At 36.2% G+C, this 23385-nt stretch overlaps 1 protein-coding gene across 1 annotated transcript in view; it reads left to right on the forward strand.

Annotated features, from left to right (window-relative positions):
* LOC102844647 (gephyrin-like) overlaps positions 1–23385 on the forward strand; it is a gene marked incomplete at its 3' end in the record, with an annotated part of 706808 nt that overhangs the window by 295794 nt on the left and 387629 nt on the right. The gene's annotated exons all lie outside the window — the stretch shown is intronic.

Here is a 23385-nt window from a genome sequence, read left to right on the forward strand (position 1 = left end):
CTTCTCTGCTGCTATCTTCCTGTTTGACTGCCTTTGGTTTGTCTCTACTTTTTGCCCCATTTCATTTGCTGAATGATTTGCATTCCTCACTCACTGGTGCTTTGTCCTTCATCAAATGGCCTGGTACTGACATATCCATCTGCTGTTTCAGCATTTTAGACACCACAGCACTGCCCATCTGCTCTAACATTCTCCAGTATCATGGCCTACCAAGTACTGTGCCATCTGCCTGTCTGCTCTTGACCTGCCTAATTTGTGCCTGTAATATTATAAATAGATGAAGTTTATTTAGCATGTCTGCTATCTCCACTTGATTTGTACCCCTGAGTTGGACTGCTGACTGTGTTTGCTTGATTACTCTCTTTTTGACCTATTTGTTGCACTTGGCTGCCCCATTAATTTACCTGAGACATTGTATTCATCTTCTATATACTCAGCCTTGTAAATTGCTGATTGGCCTGTAGTGATTCCTTATAATTTTCTAGCATCTGATAAATCACTGGCATTGTTCCTCTGTTGTCTTGATATCAGATTTATTTCAAAGAAAAATTTAACCTACATGCTGTCCAAAAAAATCTTAAAGGAATGAAATGTTTCATTCACTATTGAATAGTCTAATCCACCCTTCTTAGCTCTTCTGTGCTCTTTTAAAATACAAATCAATGTTCTCTCCCATATTTGAGATTAGGTTGTTGTTATTTTTTAAACATGAATCATTCATCATCTTTGCTTTAGTTGTCTTTTACCATCATACATTGTGTAAGTTTAGTCCTTGTATATTAGATCTTTCAATAAATTTCCATAATTGAAATTTATGTCTCAATTTATTTTCCCAGGGCTTTATGAGAACATATCACTCTTATTATTTTATCCTTTTTAGTAAGACCAGAGAATGTTATGCAACTTAAAGTATCATCTGTAAAAATAATAAATACTGTTTTCTAACAGCCCCTTTATAATGTAAATTAGCTTTCCAATCTGCTCCTTTTTTTCCTTCTTTGCAAATATCATCTCCCAGTATCACATAATTTGTATCAGTTCTCTAGAGGTCCTTTTTATGTATTTATCTTCCCCTGCTTTTAAGTTCTCTTTTTTTACATATGAATAAACTTTAAAAATTGACAATTTTCCTTTATTTGCAAACTGCTTGCCATATAGAGAGAACTTGCTGAACAAAATTGTCTGCACTGCAAAGCCTATAGTCTTATTAATACGTCAATTCAAGAGAAGAGCAAATACAAGCTTTAGAGAAGAATTTTAATGCAACCTGAAGACAAATTCAGGGCTCTATGACAGAGGATATGTGTGCATGTGCTTAAATTTGAAATGTTTTATGTGTTTATGTATACACAGCATCATTATGCATGAAAGAAATAAAATTTAATTAGGTGCTTAATATCCTAATTAAATGTTATTTTTTCTAATAAAAAAAGAGGATTAGCTAGAAGAGCTAATGGAAAAGAGAATTACAAAGAGGAAATGGAATAAGTGTGACTACAGTGTGTGTATTATAATTAATGTTAAAAATAAAGTTTTATAACAGTATGAATGGTTAAATAAAATCCAATTTACTTTGTAAAATTTTACTCAAATCACAATTTTAAAAGATTTAAAAGAGAGGGAGAGGAAGATGCTTAATAGATTGATAAATTTAGGGCATATAAAAGGGCTTGGACAGAGGTGTCTTTTGATCATAGAGTTCAGGTTGGTCAGCAACAAAAAAGGCTGCTCTAGGAAACTCAAGAAAATAATTTCAGTAGCTTTTGATCATTTTTTCTGCCTAAAATAAAATTAATAACTGAGATCAGTGAAATGACTTAATTCATATAGACCATGGTTAAATTCAAGGTATTATATTAAGGGAAGAAGAAATTACACTACAGACGGCTAAGCAATATAATACAGAATAGCCTGCATGCTAAGAAGAAAATGGAGAATGAAGTTGAAATAATGTACATGTTGGATTTTTGAGTGACAGCAAATATGTTTCTAATAAAAGCTGAGGTTTTTAAGATAATCAACTTTGGAATATGATAACAGCATCTCTTTGAAAAGAAATAGAGGTATGAATTTGATTGGCAAAGTTTAAAGGTTATGGGATATTGAAAAGGCAACAACACTGTATGTTGTTGAACCAACAATGGGAGTAGGAGTTCATTCAGTTCAGTGGTACACAGCTTTGTATATAGAGAGATGTTTCTTAAAGGATTTTTAGGCCCATCCCTAGTTTAGTAGGTTGGGGGTATAGTCTACTTGGTAGATTTGTCTGTCTGTCTGTGTGTGTGTGTGTGTGTGTGTGTGTGTGTGTGTGAAAGAGAGGGAGAGAGAGAGAGAGAAGGAGAAGTCATATACATTGTGAATGGAATAAGACTTTTATCTGTCATTTTTTTTAAGCTAAACCAGAGTTACATAAGCTAAAAATAATTCATACTTTTCCTCTAGGAATATACAGCTGGAATAGTTAGATATATAATAATAATTTATTTAGAAAATAAGACTTTCAGTCCACTGTGGTAGTAGTGGTGGTGTAAGGTGCCGCTATTTTCAATTGTTAATTTAACAAATTTTTACTGATTTTCCATAGTCTATTCACCATTTCTAGGTGAAAGTTCCTCAGAAATCTACTGAAAAGAGAAAATAGATTTTAATAACAATGTTCTCACTTCTCCCAAGAATAATAATAATTAAAAAAAAACTCTCTTCATTGCCATCTGTTTGGTCCTGACTCATGGCTGACCTGCCAGCAAATTCACAAGGCTGTAAATTACACCAAAGGAGACTCTCCAACTTTTTTTTCCCACAGGGCAGCTGTTGGGTTGGAGACATGGCCTTCAGGTTAAAAGTCCAAGCCTCTGTGCACTACACAACCAGAACTCCCTCATACATAAACTATACTATTACTTATGCAAAAGTTGTTCACTCATCTACTGCTGTCAAGGCAAAACCAAAACTGTTAACTGGCATTTTATTGGGTTTTCAAGAGGCTGTAAATTGCATGGGATTTATCCATTCTACTGTCTAGGAACAGAGAATTGAAACCAAGTGAAAGGTACCGCTTGTGGGTTACAAAACCTTTTTTACTTACAAAAACAAACAAACAAACAAAAACCACAAAACCTCTTTTACTCTTACAAAACTTTAGGTTAGCAGCACAACTCACTGCAGACTGTGTCACCAGAGCTCCCTAGATGCATAAGAGAGAAATTCATTCCATACAATAATTCTCTCAAAACCTATTGAAAACGGCTGCCTGCATGTACTCACTCATTGTGGTGGTTTAAAGAAAAGGTGTGCCCTTCAAGAAGCTTTTAAAAAAATTAAAAAGGAGATTACATTCTAGGAGAGGGAAAGCTAGAGAAACAAATTAACATTTTCTGATAATACTCACAAAATGTTATTCTTTTCTTCTAATTAATTGAAGAAAATAAAGTTACATAGGTAATGTGTTAGAAAATCCCACCTTCTTTTAAACATAAATGATCCAAAAATAAGAATGTCTGATGTATAAAAGCATAAAAATAACTGAAAGAAGTTGATAGAATTTAAATCCACTAAGAATTTGTTGCATTTATTGCCTACATCGTTCAGTAGGAGGTAAGTTATTTCAGTCATAGCTATTAGGAAATAGCATTAGCTAAAACCTCTTTTTGTTTTCTAGAGGAAAATTAGCAAAATGGCTACCTATAGATAATCAGCATTTTTTAATGTAAGTACAGGCACAATGAGCTTTCCTCCACATCCCCAAGTACAGTTCTGGAATAATAAAGATACCATTCACGAACCTAATTTAACTTCACTACCTGCCCAAACTCACTTGAACTCCTTGTTGCAAAAGGTTCAGTCATGTTAACAAATTTATTTTTATTATGGACTTTACTAATTAGTCATCTGAACTAAGACTCTCTGTTGCCTGCATTGATGTATGCCTTCAAACTTCAAACTTAGTTTTCTGTAATTCTTGCTGCTCAATCTTTCACACTAGTTATTTTTAAAAGCATACTTAGGATAGGTTTCAGTAACTTATTTTTCTTTCCTTCTTCTGATGCCAGACTCACATTATTTCTTTGAATAGCACAGCTATGGGAAGATCAAGATTTTCATGGCAAGATAATTTTACTAAAATAGACATTTTACCCAGATTTAACTTGTTTTTTTTTTAACAGTAGTAAGTAATTTGACAAAGTTCTTGTTTCAATTTCATTTTTGAAGCATTTTAAAGCAAAAAATAAAAATGTTTTACAGATTTTTTTATATTTTTAAAGCTGTCTGGGATGAAATATTATATAAAAGTAACATTTTTTACAAAAACAAATTTAAAAAGTAACCTTTTACAAAATCTGTTTTAATAATAAGAGTAACAGTTACTAATCTTTGCTGGTTAATAATAAATATACCTTTTCCTTTTTGTGATCTGAAATCTTATTTTGAGAAAAGCTAAATTGAAAAAACAGTAGTATAATTTACCTTGTATGAAAAGTTAATATGAAAAGGTAATATCTCTACCTCACCCTGATGAGGCTTCAAATCCTTTTTATATTTAAGCTAAAAAATCCACTCTATTTTTTATAATCAGTAGACTGTCTATAGGCAACTGCTCGACAACAGAAATTGCCATTTAAATCCTTTTTATTTTTCCTCATTTTTATAAACAGTAGAGAATATTTAGAATCTTGCCAAAAAATGTGGCTAAATATATAACTTCTTTAAATGAATATTTCTGGTGAGATTTCTTCATATTTTGAATAAAAGAGTGACAAAAGCAGACATAAATAAGAAGCCTGTGTATTCCTTTGTCTCATTCTCTTCCATTTCCCTTCCTACATTAATAAGCATTTCAGGTTGCTCTTAACCGCTAACGCATTAAAACTGTGGGCAGGTGATGTCAGTGAGCTCCCTGAGGAAAAGTTAAATGCCTCAAATACAGAAACTATTTATCTTAAAACTTCTGTGTTTGTTTTTAGAAGTCTTTATTATCATGAACACAAAACCTGCACCTAAAAGTTCACTAGTTAGATATATGGATCTATAAATCATAAACATCACCTAACTTTTAATATTTTTCTTAGGATGCTATTTAAACGTTTTGATATTTGGTACTTAACTAAAATTGGGAGCATTTTCTGTCCATGAAAATATCTCAGATGTCAAGGAATTGATTATTTTTGTTTGTTCATATCACACTATTATAGTAGATACACGTTTATTTTGCAAAGATAATAATCTTCTTATAGAGATCTTAGAAAAAGTAAATTATTTGTTCACAACTCAATGCATTTTAATAAAAATTAAGATAAATTTTTATGGCTTCAGGTAAAATAAGAGGCCTATTTACATGTTTTATTTCTTACAAAGGTTATCTACTAAAATCTAACACTAGCACCATCTGTAGAAATCTACTTTTTTTTCAGCAAGAGAGTCTTTCTTCATGTTTTTATACTGGTTGGTTATTGTTAGAATATTAGGAGCACAGCATTTACCATATTATTGCTGTCCAATAAAATAATAAAATTACTAATTATTATGATATACATATTAGGGATATAATTTTAACCTAAACTTGTAAGACTATTTAGGCAGAAGAAAATACTGAGGTTTTTTACTGCTTTTCAACCCACTCGTTAGTACCTTTAAAATAGAAAAAAGTCCTCTTTTCCTCTGAATTCAATTTGTGGGTTTCACTATAAAGAATTTGGAAAAATAAAAAATGAACAAATTGAGTAATTAAAAACCACAATTATTAGTCTAGAGTCACTTTATTTGCGTAATTCATTTATATAGACTTACATATTGAGTGTCTTAACAACATCACCTCTTTTGTTAAAGCTACTGAAAATGTTTCTGTACTTACTGAAATCCAGGCCCTGTGATAAATACTGTATAGTCTTAGTAATTAAAACAGACCTATAAAAAAAGATACTATTGTTATCTCCATTTTACAAGTCAGACAAATTAGAAACTTCGGAAAGATTAAAATGTTAAATGAGTTGACAAGCATGGAGCTATTAGAAATCAGTAGAACTAGAATTTAAATTAGATGCTCTTGATCTCTGGGAGATAGGCTGTTAATCCAAATAATGTGCCTCTCTGATGGATTGAATCCACCAGCAGCTCAAGGAAGAGAAATATGGTCAATGTAATTTTTGAAATTGGTAACTTCAGTGTTATCCTGTGAAATGTACAGCCTCTGAATCACAATGGAGGGCCAGCTTGAGTAGGTTTCAATTCAGCAGTGACTTATTTTTAGTGACTCTTAACTCCCCAGCCCTTGCTATTAGCCACTTTCCCATGTAATCTAAGATTTTCTCTATTTACCATCTTTTTCTCAAAAACAATTTGTCAATGGCTGCATAGTGTAAACTGCGTAACCTTTCCCTGTCATTGAGAATTGCAGTTGTTTGCCACATTCTTAATAGAAATATTTTCCTTATATGCAATGTTATATTAATCTGTTTATCACTTTTAAAGAATTTGTGAATATAAAATTATCATTATTGTTAGATGCCATCATATCATAGTGACCCCTATGCAGAACAGAATGAAATACCAGTAAATAGTCATTCACAACTGTTTTATCCCCTGTATCAGTCAGTCTTAAGGGTTTTCTTATTTCAATGACCCTCTAACTAGTTCACTGTCCTTTTCCAAGGACTGATCTCTCCATAAAACATCTCTGAAGTAGTGAGACAAAGTCTGCACCCTCACTTCTAAGGAACAATCTACATATACTTCCTACAAAACAGATATGCTAATTTTGGGGTAATCTGTCCACAGCTTTAGTTTGCTTGGCTCCACAGTCAACACTCTTGGCACCAGTAGCCAGGAAATTAAGACGTAATGTGATGGGAAAGTCTGCTGCTTTTCAAAGTTCTGAAGTGCAGTGGTGTCTTTCTGGAGACTAAGGTGTGTCCGATATAGACCATGATCTTTGCAATCACCTGTTATGCATCAGAGAGTTGGACAATGACCAAGGAGGATAGAAGGAGAATTGATGCCTTTGAGCTGTGGTGCTGAAGAATAGTATTGAGGGTACCATGGACTGCTAGGAAAACAAACAGATTCATCCTGGAAAGGGTTAAACTGGGTGGCTCCTTGGAGGCAAGGATTCTGAGGCTTCATCTAACATACTTTGGTCATGTTTTAAGGAGAGACCAGTACTTGGAGAAGTACATCATGCTTGGGAGAGTGGAGGGCAGGAGCAGGAGGGGAAGGCCCTCTATGAGGTGGATTAATTCAGTGACTGGAGTAATCAGGATGGGTATATCGTAGACAGTGCTATTGACACAGGACAAAACAGACTTTAGGTCTGTTGTACATAGGGACGCTAAGAGACGCAAATGACTCGACGGCACATAACAGCTGACATTTGGTGGGGGGGAGACATTTGCCCTCGGTGGTAGTAGTGGTGGTTGTTAGATGCCATTGAGTCTAATATGACCCATAGCAACCCTGTGAACAGCAAATCTGAACCCTGTCCTGTGCCTTCCTCACATACGAGAGCCCATTATACGCACATACTCAAATTACACTCACAGCCCATTGCTACAGTCACTGTCAATCCGCTGTGTGCCCCTCCTTCACCAACCTTCTACCTTTCTGAGCATCGTGCCCCCTCCAAGAAATATCCCCTCCTAGCAACGTGCCCAAAGTATATGAGATGAAGCTTTACCGTCTTTGCCTCCAGAGAGCACTCTGGCTGCACTTTCTCCAAGACATTTTTGTTTATTCTTTGGCAATCCATTGGATGTCCAACACCACAGCTCAAAAGCATCAGTTCTTCTACCATCCTTATTGTCCAGCCCTCAGAAGCATAGCAGGTGATTAGAAAGACCATGGCCTGAATCAGATGCACCTTAGATCTCAAACTGATAGCATTATTCCTCAATAATTTGGAGAGGTCCCAAACTGGAAACTCCCAGTGCAATACATCTCCTATTTCCTGATCACTGGTCCCAAGGGTGTTGATTCTGGATCCAATTAAGATGAAGTTTTTGGCCATTTTGCTCTTTTCTTCATTTATCATGATGTTGTCCAGTGGTAAGAATCTTCGTTTTCTTGACACAGAGAAGCAGTCCATATTGAAGGCTGTATATACTTTGAATTTCTGCAACAAGTGCTTCAGGTCCTCCTCACTTTCAGCAAGCAAGGTAGTGTGTCATAACACAGGTTATTGATGAATCTTCCTCTGATTTTGATGCAACAATCTTCTTCATAGAGTCCAAATTCTCGAATAATTTGCTTAGTTTATAGATTGAATAGACATCGGAAGAGACTAGCTAATTGCTCCAGGTAGTCTAATTCTTTCCCTCAGAATAGTTTTCCAAATCTGATGAGATGTATTCATTTCTGCTAATAAAATGGACATTTTGCCTTCAGTTAAGATGCCATTGTTATTCTTAGTGAAGATACAATGTAAGCTGAGTGAAAGAATAGCATGGCAGGAGTATCTGACCCTTCTAACTTCACAAAGGGAAAGTGTCAAGATCGGTAGTCCAAAGTTGATTCCCATGAGGTAGATGTCAGACATAAATCCTCCCTGCAACCTTTTTACCAATTCTGACACCAACTGTCCTTTCCATTGCACTCAGCTTTTCTCCTAAATTCTGTAATTCGCTGGAATGACACAGACAATATTCATGATTATGGGTTTTATTAGAAAGTGCAGCCACGGTGCTCCTTAGAGTCAAGGATGGTGAAACTTCATCTCACATAATTTGAACATGTTATTTGGAAGAGGAAGCACTCAGACATCATGCTAGGAAAAGCAGAGAGTCTGAAAAAGGGAAGGAAGGCCCTTGACAGGATGGATTGACATGCATACTGCAATGATGTCCTTAGGCACAGCAGAGACAAGATGGCACAAGATCAGGCAGTGTTTTAATCTGATGTACATAAGGTTGTGATGAGTCAGTCAGCTCAACAGCATCCAAACAACAACAGCATGGAGTTTATTAGGTTGTATCACGTTACAATTTATGATCAAGTAGGGTGTGTGGCCTAGTGGTAAGGAACTGCACTATAATCCCACAAGCACGCAGTTCAAATCCACCAGCTCCTCCTCGGGAGAAGGATAAGCAATCTCCCGTGTGATTTACTGTCTCTGAAAACCCTCTAGAGGGTCAGCTAAGGATTCATTCAGACTCTGCAGTACACAACAACAAGGATTCAGTAGACAGTTTTCAGTTAGAGCAACATCTTTCTTAACTGTGCCTGCAGGCAGATTTCTCTCTGTGCTCCTTGCCACTCAGTTCTGTGATTTTCATGCCTCTTGGGGCAGCCAAGGCTGCACCCTGCTCAGGCAGGTGTTAAAAATTCTTTAGTTTCATTGACAAGTGTCTGGAGTAATCCAACTCAGGGAGCTTTAGCTCTTCCTGTGTGGTGGTGAAGGTGATATTCTCTAAAGGTAAAGAAGTGCTGGAAACCTATTCCGTGTAGAGTGTTGTACAACTAACCAAAAGGCTTTGCTGTTCAAATCGGTCTGCAGTTCCACAAGGGAAAGACGGGCTTCTTTCTGCTGAATGTATATCCTGAGAAACTCAATGAAGTTCCCTATATGTCAGAATCCATTTAATGGCAGTCAGTATGGAGTTTGATTTTGGCAGCATAGTTTTGTGCTACTAAGTAAAAGGTGGATGCTTCAAATCTATCAGATACTCCAAGAGAGAAAAATTGGCAGTCGTCTCCTGTAAGATTCATTGTCTCAAAATCCCAACAGAAAATCACCAAGAGCCATAACTGCCTTGTGGCAGTGGATTTAAACAAATTTAAATCAGCAGTTCTTCACCTTCTCTGGGCGCAAGAGGGATTGCCGAGACTTCTTTAGAAGGTATGCAAAGTCAAATTCGTTTTCATGTTAGTGTTATATACTGTTGCATCATCGCACGCCTTTGCAATTGCAGCACAGTTTTTTACCACTTGTCGATCAGAGCTGCCTTCCAATCTCAGAGGCCCTATGAATGAGAGAGAAACACTGCCCAGCCCTGCACCATCTTCACAATTCTTGTTAGGTTTGAGCCCATTGTTGCAGTCTCAGTACTAGTCCATCTTGGTGAAGGAATTCCTCTTTTTTTCTAATGTTATACTACAAGTAGGAGGACTCCTGATAGCCTATGTAGGGGATGTAAGACAAATTATTAGTCATCCTTGTTGCTTAGAAAAATTCTGGATGCACTTCTATTAAGACAGATGCTTGTCGTTCTGGTCCATAGTATATTCAGTGTTCTTCACAAACAATTCAAAGGCGTTTTAAATTCTTTGATCTTCTTTATTCATTCTCCGGCTTTCACTTGTACATCAGGAGATTAAATTCCCATGATGTGGGCCAGGTCTTCTGAGTCTTTAAAGAAGTCTTTGGCCATAGACTTTCTCATTGCATTATGCTGTTCTATTTCTTGAACATTGTTCCATGAGTGTTGATTGTGATGAATCCAAATAAAATGAAATCTAAACAAACTTCAGTCTTTCTCCCATTTATCATAATGTTCTTTATAGGCCCAGTTGTGAAAATTTTTTGTTTATGTTGAAGTGCAGTCATCGGAACAGAGCAAGGGGATACTACATGGTCCAAAATTGGGAATGGTGTATGCCAGGGATGTGTCCTCTCTCCATACCTTTTCAGTCTTTATGGAGAACAGATTATCCAGGAGGCTGGGCTCTATGAGGAGAAATGTGGCATCAGGTTTGGAGGAAAATTCACTAACAATCTGCATTATGCAGATGACACAACCCTGCTTGCTAAAACTGAGGAAGACCTGAAACACTTGCTGCAGAAGTTCAAGGACTGCCGTATTTAAAAGGGATTGAGGCTCAATATCAAGAAAACAAAGATTCTCACCATTTGGCCAATTAGCAACATCATAGTAGATGGTGAAGAAATTGAGATTGTTCACAGCTTTAGTAATCAAAATTCTTGGCACCAGCAGCTAGGAAATTAATAATAGGTGTGGAGAAAGGATATAACCCTGAATAAAACACTCTTCCTGATTTTAAAATGTGCAGTGTTCCCTTAGTCTCTTCAGACATTAGCTTCTTGGTCTAGGTATAGCTTTTCTTTGTACACACTAAGGTGTTCTGGGATTCATATTCTTCTCAATGTGAGTCATAATTTGTTATTATCCACATCGTCAAAGGCCTTTGCATAGTCCATAAAACACAAATAGACATTGTTCTGGTATTTCAGCCAGTAATATTTCCATCAGACATAGCAGTGATATATCTGCTACCATGGCCTTTTCTAAATCCAGCTTGAAATTCTGGCAGAACTATGAATGCACTGTCCTAGATGTTTTTGGATAATCTTTAGCAATATTTTACTTGCATGTTGTAGCAATGATGGTGTTTGATAATTTCTACATTTTGTTGCCTCACTTTTCTTGGGAATGGGAACAAATATGGAGCTCTTCTAGTAAATTGGCCAGGCAGATGTCTTCCAAATTTCCTAGGATAGATTAATGAGCATGTCCAGGGCTGCACCTATCATAGGAACATGTCAGTTTGTATCCTATTGATCCCTGGGGGCTTATATTTTGACGTGCCCTCAGTGAGACTTGAACTTCTCATTTGAACAACAATAACATGATGTATTCAGTATTGTTTACTACTTGAGTTAAAATATAAATCGCCCTCTAAAATAATCATCAATATAGTAGCATGAAGTCGAGGCTGGGTTTAGAAGGGGTCGTGGTACTAGGGATATTGTAGCTGATGTTAGATGGATCTTAGCTGAAAACAAGGAATACCAGAGGAATGTCTATCTGTGTTTCATTGACTGCAAAGGCATTTGACTGTGTGGATCATAACAAACTATGGCTGACTCTGAGAAGAATGGGAATCCCAGAGCACTTGATCGTCCTAATGCGAAACCTATACTTGGACCAGGAGGCAGTTATCAGAACAGAGCAAGGGAACACTGCATGGTTCAAAATTGGGATGGGCGTACGCCAGGGATGCATCCTAACTCCATACCTTTTCAACCTATATGCAGAACAGATTATCCAGGAGGCTGGGTTCTATGAGGAGAAATGTGGGGTCAAGATTGGTGGACGAACTATCAACAATCTGCGTTATGCAGATGACACAACCCTGCTTGCTGAAAATGAAGAAGACCTGAAGCACCTATTGCAGAGGGTCAAGGACTACAGCCTCCAATATGGATTGAGGCTCAATGTCAAGAAGACAAAGATTCTCACCACTGGACCAACTGGCAGCATCAGGATGGATGGTGAAGAGATTGAGATTGTTCACAGCTTTAATTTGCTTGGCTCCACAGTCAACACTCTTGGCACCAGCAGCTAGGAAATTAAAAGGCACATTGCCATGGGAAAGTCTGTTGTTAGGGACTTCTCCAAAGTACTGAAGAACTGTGGTGTCTCTCTGGAAACTAAGGTGCGTCTCATATAGGCCATGGTCTTCTCAGTCACTTGTTATGCATCAGAGAGTTGGACAGTGACCAAGGAGGATAGAAGGAGAATTGATGCCTTTGAGCTGTGGTGCTGGAGAAGAGTATTGAGAATATCATGGACTGCTAGGAAAACAAACAGATTTGTCCTGGAAAGGGTTAAACCAGGTGGCTCCTTGGAGGCAAGGATTCCGAGGCTCCATCTTAACATACTTTGGACATGTTGTGAGGAGAGACCAGTCCTTGGAGAAGGACATCATGCTTGGGAGGGTGGAGGGACAGCACAGGAGGGGAAGGTCCTCTATGAGGTGGATTGATTCAGTGACTGGGATAATTGGGATGGGAGTGTCAGAGACAATGTAAATAAATGGCACATGACAGAGCAGAGTTTAGGGCTGTTGTACATAGGGTCGCTATGAGTCGCAAGTGACTCGACGGCACATAACAACAACAACAATATCAAAATAATCATGCCAATTTCTGTGTTTATGCTAGCAGTATATAACAGTTCTTATTCATTATGATTTTTAATCTTTCCAATTTGATGGCTGAAAATTCCAATCTTGACTTTATTGGTCTATTATAATTATGAGAGTTTTCTTATATTTTTTCCAAATATATTTGTGTTTTATAAACTGTCTAAATTTTATTTAGTATTCTTTTTGGCTCGATAGCCTGTCCTTAAAGACTAATTCTAATAATAAAGAGCAATTTAAAGAATTGTTTTCAGGAAGTAATTTTGGAAGAGTAAACTTTAAATTTTAGCTATTTTGTTTAAATATAAAATAAACCAATTCATTTTCTCTTTTCTCTAACTCATTATATGATATTGCCCAATTACTTTATCACATTCACTATTAACAAAGATCAAGTTCAAAAGCACAATCCAAATCAAAGTCATGAGTTCATGAAATACAATTATTTTACCAAACTAGTTTTGCCCTGTGGGACATCTTGGTTTTTCATTACTTGATAGTTCTTTTAACTATTCTTTTCTTATAAAATGTTCATTCACTATTAAATATTTTCTAGTTAGAAGCCCGCTGAACTTCAACAATTTAGTATTACTGGTCTACTTATTGATTAAAATTTCTAAAAATAATTTATAATTAAGAATTTGAATGCAAGTAACTAGTCTTACTAGTCTTCATTTCCAATTTTGGCTTGTATGTTTTGTTTGTTTTTTTAATAACCAACTACACATCACAACTTCAGTCTTATTTGTGCACTGTTCTGTTTGTCAAACTTGTTTACCTTATAAGACAACTGAAGAAAATATTTCTATATAATATTAGTATGAATTACATTTTTATATAAATATTTTAAAAATATTTTGTAAATTTCCCACCACTGTTCAGGAAAGTTTAATTTTTAATTGTTTTTAACCTAGAAACCATTGCACAGTCCAAAGAGAATTGTTTGGTATATGACTACTTTTTGCATAATAATAATAATCATTTGTATAAACGATTTTTAATGAGGGACAGTTTTGGTTATACCAGGGTCATTTCACTATTTCTAGAGGCATTTTTTTATTGTTACAGTAAGATTGCTTTATGGTAAGTAATTGCACTGCCAACACAAAGGTATATGGTTCAAATCCATCAGCTTCTCTGCAAGAAAAAGAAGGGCAATCTCCTCCCATAAGATTTGGTGCTCCTTAAAACTAACTGACATATTATGACAGGCTTGGAAGCAAGAGTAGCTTCCACTTCTTAAACAACATGCTTCTGAAACTCTGTGAACTTTGATAAATGTCGATAGTTGTAGAGGGACTTCAGGCCTTTTGTTCATAGGGTCGCTATGAGTCGTGCTCTACTCAAAGGTAATCAACAACAGCAACAAAACTCACTGGTGGATCAGCTATGGGTTGATTCCGACTTGACAGTACACCATAACAACTAACCTCTAGTAAGTAGAGGTCAAGAATAAGGTAATAAACAGGCATCACAGAAAAGAATTGTATGTACTAGAATCTTAACATCATCAAAGTAATCAATGTAGAGTTAGAAAGTTTATATTAAGAGTTGAGATAAAAAGTTTATATTAGCATCAGGGAATATACATTATGGTTGGAAAATGTCAGGAATTAGATAAAGAAGTTGTTGCTGTTGTTGTTGTTGTCGTCATCATGTGTAATCAAATCACTTGCTACTCCTAGCAACCCTAGATACAATAGCTCTGACCTTGTCCTGTACTGAGCCAATCTCACTGTTTTTGGCACACCTACCCCCCTTTAACCCAGTTACTGTGTCAATCCATTTCATCCAAAATCTTTCTGTCCTGTACTGTTCCTCCCCCCTTCCACGCATTATGTCCTCCAAGGACTGGTCCCTCCTGGAAACATACCCAAAATAATGAGGCAGAACTTCAAAATCCTTGCCTTTAAGGAACAGGTTGGTTTCACCCTCTCCAGGACAGACCTGTTTATTCTCTTAGCAGTTCATGATGCATTCAGTACTCTTTTCCAGCACTACCACAACTCAAAGGCATCAATTCTTCTTCTGTCATCTTTAGTCATTGCCCAAATCACTGATGCGTATTTAACATAAAAATTGATATATAGTAGTGGTGTGTGTGACATAGTCCATAGGAGCTGCACTGCTGACCCCAAAAACCACACTTCTGTTCAAATCTACCAGCATCTCCGAGGGACAAAGATGGGAAGTGTCCAATATGATTTACTACCTTGAAAACCCACTGGAGGGTCAGCTTCAGTGATTTTCAGCTCAGCAGCAATGAGATTTTTTTTTTAGATGTATATAGATTTCATGATCAGATCTTTCTGAGGAAATCAGGAAATGTTCAATGAATTGACAAATCCATTTCCATTTATTTCAAATTACTAAAGAATGCACAGTGTAGGTTCAGCTTGGCAGGTTCTCAAAAACTCAACCATATAATCCATATTCAGAGAAAGAAATAAAATTGTTATCAGCAGCTCAGAAAACCAAATTTGTGTTCCTTTGTAGTCACAACCCTGACAACAAAAGTAACTGTCATTCTGACTTCTAACATATGGATTACTTTTTTCCACAACTTTATATAAGTAGAAATATCTAATTGTACTTTTTTTCTGTTTCTTTTCACAGTATTGTTTGTAAAATCAATCCATATTGTTACATATACCAATTTGTTGACTTGTTGTACCATGCAGTGACATAGTCCATTGATGACTATGCTAATATTTATTAATCCATTACATTTTAGAGGCACAATGGCTCAAACAGAAATTTGTCAATACTTCATTGTATCTAGATAATGCATTTTGAGAAGTGACAAAAGAAGACTATAGATAGGGGGTGGAATGATAGCAGGTCTCTGTATCTGATGAGAGCATTTGAATTAATGATTGGAATATCCAAGCAACTCCCCGTTAATTGGTGTATTTAAAAAACAAATAAAAGTTAATGTGAAACAACTAGTGGTGTTTATGGAGAAGTTAAATGATCTTTTTAAAATTTTATTTTATACTAATTTATTTACAAAGTTCAAATACGTTGTTTTTAACACCAGATCTTTCCCATTTCCTTCTCGCTCCCCGCACCCCCATCAAATTCTGCAACCCTGGGATTAACCACTCTACCCTCCACCCATCCTCACCTCTCCATTTCCATCCCCGGCTTCTGGATCTTCATACTCATTCTACAATAATGGTTTTATACAGTATTTGTCCTTTTAGGACTAACCTAGTTCACTCAGCATAATGCTCTCCTGTCTCTCTGAAGTTAGGTGGTAATTTACCAAATCATTGCTCCTGCATGTTGCATAGTATTCCATTGTGTGAATGATGCATAACTTCTCAATCCATTCTACTGTGGTTGGACATCTAGGCTGTTTCCATGTTTACCAAATCATTGCTCCTACATGCTGCATAGTATTCCATTGTGTGAATGATGCATAACTTATCAATCCATTCTACTGTGGTTGGACATCTAGGTTGTTTCCATGTTCTTGCAATGGTGAATAACACTGGTGTACAAGTCTCTGTTTGAGCCAGAGTTCTCATTTTCCCAGGATATATTCCAAGCAATGAAATAGCTGAGTCATATAGAGTTTCTGTCTTCAGCTTTTTGAGGAAGCATCAATCTGTCTTCCAAAGTGGTTATACCATTTTAGTCCTACAAACAATGTATAAGAGGTCCTATCTCACCACATCTTCTCCAACATTTATTGCTTGCTGTCTTGTTAAACTTTGCCACTGATACTGTCATGATATGGCATCTCATTGTGGTTTTGTTTTGCTTCCCTCATATTGCCAATGCTTTTGAGCATTTTTTTATATGTCTGTTGGCCATTTTAATAAATTCCTCTGTAAAAATTCTTAAATTCTTTCCATGTCTTTTGCCCTTTTTTTAATTGGTTATCAGTCCTTTTTTTTTTGTGTGTGTGTGTGTGTGGAGGCTCAGGTGTATTCAGTAAACTTTGATTATGAAACTCTTGTCTGAGATGGTATTGCCAAATGTTTGTTCCCAGTAGGTAGGTTTTCTTTTCACCCTGTTGGGAAAAGTTTTTAATGCACCCAGGGATTTAATCTTTAGAAGATCCCATTCATCAAATGTAACCTCTTTAGATTGTGCATTTCTGGCTGTATTTGGGAGTCTCTTTATACTGTAGACTAGGCATTCTAAGCTTGGTCCTACTTTATCTCTTATGAACTTTTGGTTTGAGGCTTTACTCCCAGGTCTCTGATCCATTTTGGGTTGATTTTTGTGTATGATGTGATTTGTGGATCCTGGTTCAGCTTTCTGCAGGTAGCAGTCCAGTTTTACCAGTACCATTTGTTGAAGACGTTGTCATTTCCCCATTTGATAAGTTTTATTACCTTGTCGAATATGAGTTAACAAAAGTTGTTGTTGTTGTTGTTGTTATGTGCCGTCGAGTCGCTTGCAACTCATAGCGACCCTATGTACAACAGCCCAAAACTCTGCACTGTCCTGTGCCAATCGCACTGTCTCCCATACACCCATCCCAATTACCTCAGTCCCTGAATCAGTCCACCTCATAGAGGGCCTTCCCATCCTGCGTTGTCCCTACACCCTCCCAAGCATGAGGTCCCTCTCCAAGGACCAGTCTCTCTTTACAACATGTCCAAAGTATGTTAGACGGAGCCCCAGAATCCTTGCCTCCAAGGAGGTGCCCGGTTTAACCCTTTCCAGGATGAATCCGTTTGTTTTCCTAGCAGTCCATGGTATTCTCAATACTCTTCTCTAGCACCACAGCTCAAAGTCATCATCAATTCTCCTTCTATCCTCCTTAGTCATTATCCAACTCTCTGATTCATAACAAGTGATAGCAAAGACCCTGGCCTGTATCAGATGCACCTTAGTCTCCAGAGAGACACCATTGCTCTTCAGTACTTTGGAGAGGTCCCTACCAGCAGACTTTCCCATGGCAATAAGACTTTTAATTTCCTGGCTACTGGTGCCGAGAGTGTTGACTCTGGATCCAAGGAAACAAAAGTTGTGAACAATCTCAATCTCTTCACCATCTATCCTGATGCTGCCAATTGGCCCAGTGGTGGGAATCATTGTCTTCTTGACATTGAGCCTCAATCCATATTGTAGGCTGCAGTCCTTGACCCTCTGCAGCAAGTGCTTCAGGTCCTCCTCAGTTTCAGCAAGCCGAGTTGTGAAGTAGGTGCATAACTAGTCTTCCTAGAGCATCCTTAGGAGTATGTCATGTAGTTAAGTTTTATCCATCATGTTTACATATTGAGAGGGAATACATGTAAACTATAGCTCCTCTGTACCCTGTAGAGGCTATTTCTGAAGTACTATCGTATTATAACCCTTTCTTTGTAGATCTAAAATGAAAATAAATAATTTTGCCTTTGATGGATAAAATTAGGGAAATGTGACTAGCTGTCTGTTTTTTATCTTATTTTCTCCTCAACAAGTTTATATTTTAATCTGATTGAAGAGTCTTGCATTTATTTTATTTTTCTTTATAAAGTTGAAACTAAATTGTTCACGAAGATTAAACCAAATGGTACAAATTATCAGAATAGTCCTTGAACCAAAATTAAAAACATCACCTAGAAACTGCTAGAAATGTAAGTTTTTGCCAACTCTACTCCAATATTGTGACTAAGAATCTCTGGAGACAAAAGCCAGGAATCTGTGTTTTAATATGGTCGTCGTCGTTGTTGTTGTTATTGTGTACCATAGAGTCAGAACCCATTCATTGCTCACCCTCCAGTGAGTTTTAAGAGACTGTTAATCACACTGGAGAAGATTACCCATCCTTCTCCTGCAGAGTTGCTGGTGGCCTCAAAACGCATGCCTTTGGGAATGCAGTGCAGCTTCTTGTCACTAGGCCATGGAACGCCCTACAAGAGCCCTTGAAATTATAACTAGAAAACTGCTGCTATAACCATATTCCACAGTGATCATCTAGCAACTAATTGCTGTCAAGTCAGTGTCATCTTTTGGAAACCTGTGTGTACCAGAGTAGAACTGAACGTCATAATGCTGGGTTTTGTTTTTCTGTATTTTTTTTGTCATTGAAGAAAAAAATTGCAGCATCAAGTTCTGTGTTGGCTTCCATAAGACCAAATAGTTAATCTTTTGCGTAACTACCACCCTCTAACGTGAAGTCAACACACTCATTACTATTAATTACTTCTTAAAAGAATCGATTCTGTAGAGAACGAAAATTAAGAAAACGGATTTAAACAGTTCTTCCAAACAACACATTTATAAATATTATCATATTTAAAATGCTTAAAAGGCGTGGACTCTCTAGTAATTGAAAAGCAGTTTGCTATTGGCAACAGACAAAACTCAATAATACTTTACCAAATGCTTTAAAATGTAAGAGCTATATTGTTATGGATTCACACTTCAGCAGTATTATTGTCATTACAGTGCCATAATGTTTTTTATGACTGATTTTTCAAAAGTAGGATTCTCTTTTAAGATCTAGCTCCCAGAAACTACATTGCCTTTGATTGATTAACAAAATCAACATTACTTATTAGCTGATGTTTCAAATAGCGTCTTTGTTATTGATGATTAGTTAGTGGAGGGTTACTATATTTTAGGAGACATCTTTTTTTATTGGCCTAATCAGTTACAACAAGCATTAGCATTGATTACTATCATAACATACATTTTTCTATTCTTATTAATAAAATCATGTGTTTAAAAATATATAAGAGCACATTTAGTTAGATTCTGTCAAATCAGTTTCAACTAAGATGTTTCTATACGTGTCAGACTAGAACTTTGATTTGTAAAAGTACTATTCTAACTGATATTTTCCCAGAAAGTCTCATGCATATAAGAAAGAAATTACAAAAAAAATTACATTTATATTTAGTATTTTATGTTTCAATACATATTTTAAAATCTTTAAATATGCAATAACTTTTAATTGAGATACTTTTTTGTTTCAAATTAAAGAATGGGCGTGACTTTCACTTACAAAGATTGAAGAATCTCTGTTCTTGACACTCTTTTTGAAGTTTGACCTGTCCTTAAAGAATCTCTATGAATTTAATGTTACAGTAAAAGTATCAGAGGTATAACAAAAATCTATGATGTTGCTTAATAGATTACAACTTTCATGCTTAAAATATTTATAAATTAAGGATAAATGTTTTAATGATAATTACTGAATCAAATTAAAACTTGTTTTTTGCAATCTACCAGTTCAGAAAAAGTGATATCTGAATATGAATGTAAATTTCTACTATCTTTCAAGGGAAAAAGGATTTGGTAATTAAATTAATAATGTATGATAAGATAGGAAGCTTGACCTAGTGGGGGGGGAAAGTTGATTTAAAACTTTTAATAGCATCCTTTAAGCCACTGATAATGCATACTTTATTATAATGAATACTTGTTATGTGCTCATTTACATACCCAATAGCATTTATGAATCTATATTGTACTAGTATATGTAATTGAAAGTGACAAAGCTATTATTTCTTAAAACTATTCTTTGGATTTTCTAGCAATTTAGATAGGGATCTTTTATTTCAGATTACATTTTATTCCCTTGTTCTTTACCTTCTTAGTAATGTTGCCCCATTTATGGCTTGCAGATTTTACCTTCATGTCTATCTTCTAATTCCATTCGACTTCTTTCTCAATAGTTTACACTTCACTTATTTAACTATTCTGTTTCCTACTCCCTACCTCCCAATATTTTTACATTTGAGTTCTTGCTGTTAATCCTCACTCCACTCATCTTTGGTCTTCAGTAACTCTTCTAAGTTTGGTTTTTGAATTCTTATTATTCCTGTCTCTTCCTCGTGTAATCAAAAGAGCAAAGCTGTAAGGAGAATTGAAAACAAGAACATAGACAGAATTGATACATACCATATTACATCTTAGTGCTCAGTGGTTCATTATGTCATTTCATTCTCTTAGCTCTTATGTAACATAATAGAACACACTTGGAGTAGAGTAACAGATATGACAACTGAGCCTGAGCCCTCAAATTTGGCAACACAAAGGAGGAGGAACAATTGTAAGCAGAAACTAATGATTGAAATATGAAACGTGAAAAGCAGAAATGTAGGAAAACTAGACATTATTAAAAAAGAAATGGAGCAAACACATAATATTGACTTATTAGGTACTGGCAAAATGAGATGAATTCGCATGGGCCATTTTGAATCAGGCAATCATATAATCTACCAGGCTGGAGATGAAAAGGTGAGGGAAAAAAAAATGAAGTCATTTTCATAGTCGAAAAGGCCATTTCTAAATCCATCTTAAAATACAATGTTCTGGGTGACAGGATAATATCCATACACATGGAAGGAAGACCTGTTAATACCAATATTATTGAAATTTATATGCCAACAGCCAGAGCCGAAGAGGAGAAAATAATTTCTACCAACTTTTGTATTCAGAGATCAATCAAACATGTCAAAACATTAATAATACTAATGAGTGACTGGAATGTACAAGTTTGGAACCAGGAAGAAGGATCAGTAGTTAGACACGTGGATTTGGTGTCAGAAATGAGGCTGGGGTAGAATGATAGCATTCTGCACAATCAATAATTTATTCATTGCAAACACTTTTTATAATAAACATATAAAAAAAAAAAAAAAGAAACATAAAGGCAGGCAATACACATAGCTTTCACCTGATGATATGCACAGGAATCAAATCTATTAAATCTGTGGAAGGAATCATTGGAGAAGTCCAGTATCAACAGTGAAAAATATACCAGGTGCTGATTGTGGAACAAACCATCAACTACTCATAAGCACGTTCAAATTAAAGCTAAGAAGGTCAAGACAAATCCATAGGAATCAAAATTTGATCTTTAGTTTATCCTGTTTGAATTTCAAAACCAATTCAGGAACAATTTTGAGGCCTAATGAATGAAGACCAGATAAGCTGTGGAAGGATATAAAGAATATCATTCATGAAGAATGCAAAAGATCATTACAAAGAAGATGAAGACCAAAACAGATGCCAGAAGAGACTGATGTTGTACAAGAATGACAAGAAGCCAATGCAAGGAGAGAAACCAAGATGTTAAGGATCTGAATAGAAAATTTAAAAGGGCAGCTCAGAAAGACAAAGCAAAGTATTAGAATGAAATTTACAAGGAGCTGGAATCTGAAAATCAAAAGGGCCTAACTTGCTCAGCAGTTCTTACTTAAGCTGGAGAAAGTAAAGAACAAATTCAAGCTGCAAGTTGCAATCATTAAGGATACTATGGGCAGAATATTGAGCAATCCAGGAAGCTTTAAAAAAAGATAGTCACTATACCAAAAAGAGTTGGTTGACACAGAGAAGTATTTCATGAAACAACATACAGTCAAGAGCCAATGGTGATAAAGGAAGAACTTCAGGCTGCTCTGAAGGACTGGCAAGAAGTAGGGCTCCAGGAATTGAGGGAATACCAATTGATACATTTCAACAAACAGATGTGACCCTAGACATGCTCACCGGAGTGTGCCAAGAAATCTGTAGGACAACTACCTAGCCAACTGACTGGAAGAGATCCATATTTATTCCCATTCCAAAAAAAGGTGACCTAACAGAGTGTGGAAATTAATGAACAATATCATTAATATCACACACAAGCAATATCCTGCCGAAGATTATTTTTAAAAATGGCTGAAACAGTACATCAACAGAGAACTATCATAAATACAAACTGGGTTTAAAAGAGGTCATGGCATTGGAGACATTATTGTCAGCGTCAGATGCATCTTAGCAAAAAGCAAAGAGTACCAGTAGAATGTCTGTCTGTGTTTCATTAACTATGCACAGGCATAGATCACAGGAAATTGTGGCTAACCTTGAGGAAAATGGCATCCCAGAACACTCAGTTGTGCTCATGTTAAACACATATTCAGACCAGGAGACAGTTGTCAGAACAGAGCAAGAAAACACTGCATGCATGGTTCACAGTACAAAATGAGTGCATCAGAAATACATCCTGACTCCATACCTTTTCAATCTGTATGCAGAACAGATCGTTCAGGAGACTGGGTTGTACGAGGAGGAATCTGGCATCAGGATTGGAGGAAGACTCATTAACAACCTGCGATACGCAGATGTCAGGAAGACCCAGATGAGATGGATTGATACAGTAACTGGTGCAATTGGATTAGGTGTGTCAGAGTCAGAAAGACTGGCTCAGGATAGGGCAGGCGTCAGAGCTGTTGTACATGGGGTCATAGTGAGTTGCAGGTGATTCAATGGTATATAACAACAAAAACGTGTTAGTTTTTCATTTCTGAGTAAATAAAAATTCAGAGAAATTAAATATTCTGTTCATAGAGCTAAGTAGCAAACCAATATTTAAACGGATTATTTATTTATTCATTCTTTTCATCAACAAACATTTATTGGATGCTGAGGCGGACATGAAGCACTTGCTGCAGAAAGTCAAGTACTACAGTCTTCAGTGTCTTGAAGCTCAACATCAAGAAGGCAAAGATTATCACCACTGGGCCAACTGGAAGCATCATGATGGATGGAGAAAAGATTGAGATTGATCATAGTTACAGC

This window comes from Elephantulus edwardii, unplaced genomic scaffold (genome assembly GCF_000299155.1).
Source record: "Elephantulus edwardii isolate Elephantulus edwardi_28Jun2011 unplaced genomic scaffold, EleEdw1.0 scaffold00104, whole genome shotgun sequence".
Lineage (NCBI taxonomy): Eukaryota > Metazoa > Chordata > Mammalia > Macroscelidea > Macroscelididae > Elephantulus > Elephantulus edwardii.